Source organism: Chanos chanos, chromosome 12, assembly GCF_902362185.1.
Source record: "Chanos chanos chromosome 12, fChaCha1.1, whole genome shotgun sequence".
NCBI lineage: Eukaryota > Metazoa > Chordata > Actinopteri > Gonorynchiformes > Chanidae > Chanos > Chanos chanos.
Window position 1 is genome coordinate 11,722,368 of NC_044506.1, and position 8,321 is coordinate 11,730,688.

The window sequence follows — 8,321 nt, forward strand, 5'->3', positions numbered from 1 at the left end:
CATATCTATCCCCTGGTATCCAAACAAAACAATAATTATTATTCCAATTTATGTGCTTTTCAGAAGGACAGTACAATAGAAATACTGTTTAAACATTCACTAACGTAAAATGAACATAAACTGTTTGCCACTTCACTAACATAAAATGAAGAGGAAGAGACAAGTTACAGTATTTTTTTTTTTAAAGAAAGCAAGCCCCTTAAAGGCCATTCAGCATTCTCATTGTCTCTCAAATATACAATCTGAGTATTGACAACTGACTGTACTTTAGATACAGAGATCTATTCATTAACAAATAGGGAAAACTTCCATAGCATAATGAGGTTGAGTTTGTATTTCAATGTAACAGACAGATCACATTCCACTCCTCACTACACTTCAGTGTTTCAGGCTGACTAACCTCAGAGACAGCCAGTACTTTCTTCATGAACAAAAGATGTAAAAGCTGGAATTCAGAAAAACTTCAGAGACTTTTCGCAATGCATTAATGGCAGTCATGAATAGAACGGGGCTTAGCTACAATAATGAAAAAAGAATGACCACCACATTGCATAGAGAACAGAAAATGATGAATAAATAAGCGATAAAACAATATCCTGCCTGCTCTGGATTAATTGTTATTATTAAAAAAAAAAAAGAAAGTACAGAGTATAGCATAAAAATGAAATCTCTCATATTGGATTTTGTCCTCTTCCTGATACTATGAGACGTGTGGAAGCTGCTTTACGGTGGATTTATGATTTGTTCAGGCATTCAGAAGACATGCCAGCTTCTTGTGCCTTTGGATTGTAATGTGTACCACAATAGAGTCCTTCTCACACACAAAGGGCAGCTCCCGTGAAAAGATTTTTGCAGCCGCACCTGCGACACACTCGTATTAATTGCGGTGGGAGTCAGTGGAGGAGAGAAGATCTATGAGAATGGCCTGAAACATTTACTTACACAGATGCTTCTGGTAAATGGAGCACTGTACAGAAAAGTCTCATCCCTTCCCCGACAGTTTTATTTTCCAGATAAAATCTGCCTCTCAGAGCTGGAAAAGCAACCCCCTTGTGCTTCCGTGAATGTTTATCAGTGATCGGCGAGCAACAACTCTAAGCTGGGGTCATTTGCTTTGAGTCAACGCCCCGGTCCCACTCCATGTACTGTAGATTGAACATACATTCCCTCCGGCAAGTAATTACACTAACCTGTCAACACATGAGTCTGCCCTGCCTCTGTTCTCTGCCCTCAATTCATGTCTCTCAGAATAACACTCATACCAAGAGCACTGTATATGCTGCTCTTAAAAAAGTTTTTTTTTTTTTTTTTTAATGTATATGTTTATGGAAAACAGGCAAAGTTCTCAAAGTGTTTTAATGAATAATATGGAGATTAAATACAGGAGCAGAAAGGTAGAATGGGAGAAGGTTAAAGAGAAAGAGAGTGAGGGAGAGGGTTAGACAGAGATGTGGAGGGGCTGTGCATCAGTGGGGTGAGAAATTGCTGTCAGCTCGTCTGAGCACTGCAGATGGCACAGGCTCACCTTCATCAGCAGGGCTGTACCATTCGTCTCAAATGCCCCGATGCCCCCTCCACTCACCATGTCCTTCAGAACACGCCGTAGTCTCACACCACCACTCTGCAGCAGAGGTCTGGGCTAAGGCCATTATGAACTGGGACCAGAGGAATTAACTTATTTTATATACCCATATATATCAGGATTTCCACTAGGATTTTTCCTTGCCGGTCCGGTGTCCGGAAAGAATTTATTTTACTGGACTAATTTGAAACTTACCGGGTCACATTTCAATAACAGTCTCGTTTCAATTACCGGTCATGTTTCAGCTGAACAGTAACGATCGAGCAAAACCTCAAGATTAGCCTGTAAAATGTAGGCTATTACGAAACATCTGTAACTTGTAACATCTGTAACCTGTTTAAAAAAAAAAATAAAAAAAGGCTAGGCCTACATGGCATCAAATGTAGCCTATAGGCTACGAGATAACAATTTGTTTTCTCCTTTTTTTCACTGCGGCAAAGTCCTCTGCTGCCGACTTGAAATCAAATGTGTCCAATGTGTCTTTGCAGCTTGCAACGCGCACAACCCGCGTCACTCTCTCCTCCTCCAGACGACTTCGCAGGGATAGCCTTTGTTATAGCTACATTTTGTATGAGCATTATCACCAGACATTTTGACAGGCAAGTTTATAATTCATTATTTTTTAATAAATTTTACTAGAAAAAAAAGGTAACTACCGGCTAACGGAAACCCTGAGATAGATAGATAGATAGATAGATAGATAGATAGATAGATAGATAGATAGATAGATAGATAGATAGATAGATAGATAGATAGGTCTCGACCTCAACAGGGCTTTCATTTGGCAATTTTTCCCAACAATTTTCTTACCCTTGAGCTTCTCGTATTCAAATTCCAAGGCACGGTCAAAATAGATATTGATTACAGTGATTACCCGGTGATGTATTTTTTTTTTTCTTTTTTTGTAATGTAACCAACAGTGTGACTGGTAATGAAAGGATCAGTGTAAAATTCCTCCCTAAGTTATGTAATTAAAATACCGAAGAACTGGACGGAAAAACGAGAGTCGGCATAAACATCCATTCTCTCTCCACCCATCCTTGCACATGAGGCTGAGAAGGTTTGATCCCTTTAGTCCTCCAGAGTCCTCATTCTTGTGAGCAATATAACAAACAAATTTCGTAAGCTTCCAGTAAACATGTTTCATAACTTGTCTGTGTATGTAATACCACACTGATGCCTTTCTTCCACTGCCCTATTTCATAGTATTGATATAGCCATAAGACTTCTATCATAGTCATCCAGTGGCATTAAAAGAGAATAACTGAGATATGCTGGTACAGAGTAAAACATGATGATACAGAGCCAGGCTGGGTCCCCTCCCTCTGCAGGAACAGATGTGGAGGTTGTAATAAAGCCACTGGTGATTGTGTTCGTGATTTTTTATCACCCCCCCCCCATCTCCACCCCCCCACACCACCCCCATCTGCCGGAGATTTACAGTAAATATCTCTTTTATGGCACACGCAGGGGTCTGCATTTACACCAAAGCTCCTGTTGCCCCTTTTTCAAATCCCCTCCCTCTGCCCTTGCCCTGCTTTGTCTGGTCTACCAAGAGGCCAATAATGAGGCAATGTTACTAACACCATATGTGATAACGCATTTAAATTGGCTCTGCTACACGTGGCACGGCATCAAATACAAGATAACACACTGGGCTTATGAAGCACCATTCAAACTAGATTTGACCTGTTATATCGCCTTCAAAGCTGTATTTGGCTTATCCATAGTATACATAGTGAAGACATTTACTTGACTCAGTTTTGTCATGAAAAGTAACATTTGAATTTTGAGATCTCAAAATTTCTTTGTGACAAGAGAAATTTACAGTAGATTACAGTCCTGGGGATTCTCTTAGGTAGGTGTTTAAATGGGTTTAAACCCAAAGAGGGGAATCTGTGTCGGGCACTAACCCAGCAGCTAGCAGTGAATGGTTGCTGAAAGATTCATTTGTGGCTACATGAATCACTTCAAACAAAGTGTGCATTTGCATAATGGATTGCCTTGGGGTAGAACAGATTGATTAACTAATCTGGAACTCCAGTGTGGTATTTTAGTCCTACAAGGAAATCAGGTTAACATGATAAGCGTGGCCTCACTGGCAGACTTGTCTATGTTAAGAGCAGAGGTTGCAGTGAAACAGGAATAATTCAGCATTGTTTTGATTGGACACTCAATGTTCCTTGTGGATTTGTATATTAAAATTAAGTGCAAATTCAGGCCCTCTCACTTCTGCCATACGTCAGTTTATGTCCTTTGCAAAGATCTAACAGATTTGAGTGGCATAGTTATACTGGCAGTATGAGTGTGAACCCAGCCATTTACTTTCAAGTAACCAGAAAAACCTCAACTTGGCTTATGCTCAGAATCTTTTTTCACAATATGGTTTTAGTCACACACACCTCCTACCTCTATCAGACTCTTCCAGACTGTGTCAGGATGGGGCTGAGAGAGAGAGAATGACCGGCAGAGATACAGATACTGCTCACTTGAAGTGGAAGAAGGATAGGGGACTACATGATATAGAGGAGGTCTTGCAGAGTCCAGGTCACAGCCTGAACTTCAAAGGCACACGTTAGATCACTACATGTCAAGGGAGGGGATATGGGTTAAGGAAAAAAGAAAGGGGGAGAGAGAGAGAGAGAGAGAGAGAGAGAGAGAGAGAGCTATCATGAAACAGATTGAGCAATCTGTATCAAGTAGTTATGTAGACAGAGTATAGGTTGTCGGTGGGTACCGTCCCACCTTTCTCCCAGCCTGTCTCCCCACCCTTAGGAGATATTGCTTGGCTCGTGAATTTGACGGACGGCACATCAGGGAGCTGTATTGATCGGTGCAATGTCACAGCCAACGAGATGGAGGATGGTATCAGGCATGCAATCTCACAGCCCAGCCATGGTTCGGGGAGATGACTGGGGCCCATCCATCTCTCAGCATTACATTCAGCTGCAAGGACATTAAGCCGAGGGATAAAGGCTGTCTGGCTTGCTTAGAGCAACACCTGATTATCAAACCATAGGGCCAGATTCAATACAAATTTACACCCCAGCAAATTCACCTCTCTCTGAGTAAATCCTCGGCAGGAGCCAGGAAAGCGAGGGCTCTGCTGTCATGCAAGGCACCCTAAGGAACTATATTATTGCATCTGGGAACACCTAGAGAATTACATAGCACCCTCATTTCACCTGGTCAAAACCAGAAACCTTATTTACCTTAGGATAAGCCTTGCAGATGAAAGATATAACTAGGTGTGTGTGCAGGGGTGCTCCATAGGTGCCCGTGGCCAGGCAGCAGGTTTGGAACAAGGTTGTTTTGGGAGACAATGGAAACACTTACGCTATCATGGTGGGACAAAAGTTGGAGAAAATTGGAGATTATGTGAATCTCAATCTGATGTCAGTGTATGAACAGAACAAATGATTCCCCTTTACCTGTAGGTCCTAAAGTGACATTGCAAAAACATTCCAATCTGCCCACTTGCCCAAATAACTAGCTGTCTAGTGGCTCTTCAGACAAAGCCCTGTATTATTCTCAATGATGGATTTTTTTTTCTATGTCTGTCAGACATTTGTAGCCGATAGAAAAAGACAGTCTTTACAAAAATGAAATTACTTTTTTTCAGTGAGTTTTATTTTGTCCTTGCTTTACTTTGACTTTCCCCAGCTGACAAACTCATTTTAAAAACATAGCATCAAGCCATAAGGGTTTCAGTTCCACCTAATTTAACCTGAAACATCCTTTTCGCACTGTGAACAAGAACATTATTTGTAGTAGTATCATTAGTATTGATATTAAAATCATTATTAGTAATATTAGTGTTCAGATGATTATTATAACTATGATCATCATCATCCTTCTTCTTCTTCTTCTTCTTCTTCTTCTTCTTCTTAATGTTGTTGTTCTCACTTCTTTCATCGCTGGTTTGTAGACATGGAGTGTATTTGAGCTTAGGGCATGCAGCATGACAGGTAAAAAATGTACAGATTACATTTCCCTTTTCTCTTAAGAAAAAAACATGTTGGCCTGCCACTAGCTACCTCTGTGACTGGTTAAAAATGACATTGCTTTTAAATTGTTACTGTATTTCTTGATTCTACCGTAAAAGGAAAAAGTTGTTCCTGCTCATTACATATTGAGAATGTCAAGATCTTCAAGAAATGCTGCACATATTATTGTAAAATAGATATTACCATGCATTGTATCTATCCAAAGCTTCTAACAATTGAAAAACTGAATATTTCTACTGCCTACTTTCAATTTGTATGCAAGCCAACCAGACTTGATTAATGGTCCCAACAGTTATTGCAATGCCGTCCAAAGTGCTCATTGTAATTGGATCTAAATCTTTTTAATACATTTTGCCTAGTTGCATTCAGCTGAGTCTGTGCATCTGTTATTTAAGCCAAACTCCTTGTCCCGGACATCATTGAAATTCTTCATATCCGAGGAATTTCCATTTTATTAGCAGTTTCTTTGCTGCAGTGCTTTACTGACCACAGATAATTGTGCCTAGTTAATCACAGGCAGATGTTAAAGCTGAGTTAATCACTATTGTAAAAAGTATCTTATAATGCCTGTAACAGCTGACCCTTATTTGGCATATGGTTGAACTTGTAGCATTGCAGTCAACCAGAGGAGTAATGTGAGGTCAACACATTGCAATGAAAGATAGCACATTTAAATAACTTTACCTTCACCTGTCTGGGGTAGTCTTCTGATGTCTTGTAAAACTGCAGCCACCTGCCCTTTTCCACTGCATCTTTTTATGTTGATGACAGTGTCAGATTTACATATTGCTGTTCAGGTTTGCGGACAAAAGGCCAAATAACATCTCTAAAATTTGAAGAGACTTGGTAAGCAAAGTATAACAGCATTTGCATATGGTAAATGTTCAGTTTGTTTACATTTTCCATCATTAGTAAGCCAGAGTTAAACATAGGCAAGTTAGACAAAATGCCCAAAAAAAAAAAAAAAAAAAAAACATACGGGAGGAAATATAGTTTGAAAGGTAAGTGTCAGACTCTACCACATATGCACTGACTCCTCTCAGACTCAGGCCCATTTTCAATGCCATCTCTCATTCTGCCCAGGTTTCTTATATGGGAAAATATGAGTCGTTTCAGCGTGGTCTATTCGACACAGTATGATGTAGCTCTTTTCACTTGGTAAATATAAAGTTCTGTGCTCCGGCCGTGGAGAAACGTTTGATGGATGCCAACGATGTGGATCGTCTGCACATCACACGGCTGGTTTCAAACAGTGCCAAAAGTGGAACAGTGCCGCCTTCTTGCCGTTTGCCCATTTCACGGTAAATTGTGCCGGCTGGTGTATTCATGCTGATTCTCCATGCAACATAGCCTTCATAGCTGTATGCTTACATCACAGTGCTCTGGCAGGGGCCTAACGTGAAGAAAACCCCCCAAAACAGCCTCTGGTGCTTTTTACACTTGCTTTTAAACACAGTTTGGCAATCGAGTTTTAGGTCCAACAATGATGAATATAATTATTGTACAAATGATTGTATCTCATCAAGTACTGACACGCACTTTGGTGTCTTTTTTTTTTTTTTTTTTTTTAACGATTATGGGTAAAAAGGGTTGAGTGGATTTCAAATTCAGGCAACAGTAAGACAAGATTTGTAATGTTTAATCTCTGGATTTAAACAAAATGGAATTAGATTTGAGTTTATTTACATCAGCATAATCTCAGTTCATGCATTACACTAAAGAAAGAAACGCTGGTGCTTGGTGATGGTCAGAATTATGACCATAGCAGACTCACTCGCACGTGTCAGATTTCTATCAATAATTTTTCTCTCTATCTTTCTTTCTTCTTTCTTTTTTTTTTTCCTTTTTCCATACTTCTGATGGCTTTGTCCCTTTACCACTCTCTTCCACCAGAATGGGCCGCACAAACAGAAAAGACCTGTCAGATAATGAGCACTGTGAGTAGAGAGAGAGAAGATGGGGAAATATGAGGGTGGACAGGAGAAGTAATGGTGATGGCTGATGCTTGCTGACTTCTTGAAACCATTTTTGTGGTGCTCAGCTAAGACTCATGTCACTCACATGCTAGGAATTTCTCCTTCTTTCCCCTTTTTTGTACAACTAAACATCCAGCTTTGATTGGACAGTCACAGAGTGTCACAGCGAACATCTCTTGATGACCAAGGCCCTAGAGGTGGACACCTGTAGACACCAGTTATTGTGTCCTTTAGATAAGAAGAGGTGAGGAGAAACTGGTTCAATAAACTCACATCATTGCATAGTTACTATCAGTTCTTAATATTGTTCTTTAACCAACTAGTGTATTAGTGATGTATTCTTTCATGAAAATGAAAATTATTTTTTGGAATAAATGGAAAATAATTTGAATAGGTTCAAATGTGAGTTCACTTGAATTAAGCATACAGCACAGGTAGACAGCCACATTTAGAGGGAACTCTCCTTCTTTCTTACATCCTAACAAAGGGAGAAGTTTTGAAGAATATTTTATGGCTTTAACACCAATGTGTGGATGTCTCGTGGCACACTGGATATTGGAGGGCTTTGACTGAGGAGTTTATAGATGACTTGGACTGAGGAGGGAAACTTTGCGATATTGTCAGTTTAATATTGAAAATGCCTATGGAGTATTTGATGTCTGGAATGCAAAGCTCTCTCTGGACTGAAAGTAAGAAAGGATGAAACCTCTTCTTAGATACAATCAGTGCCAGTGTTCAAGTTCAACTTGAGGCCAC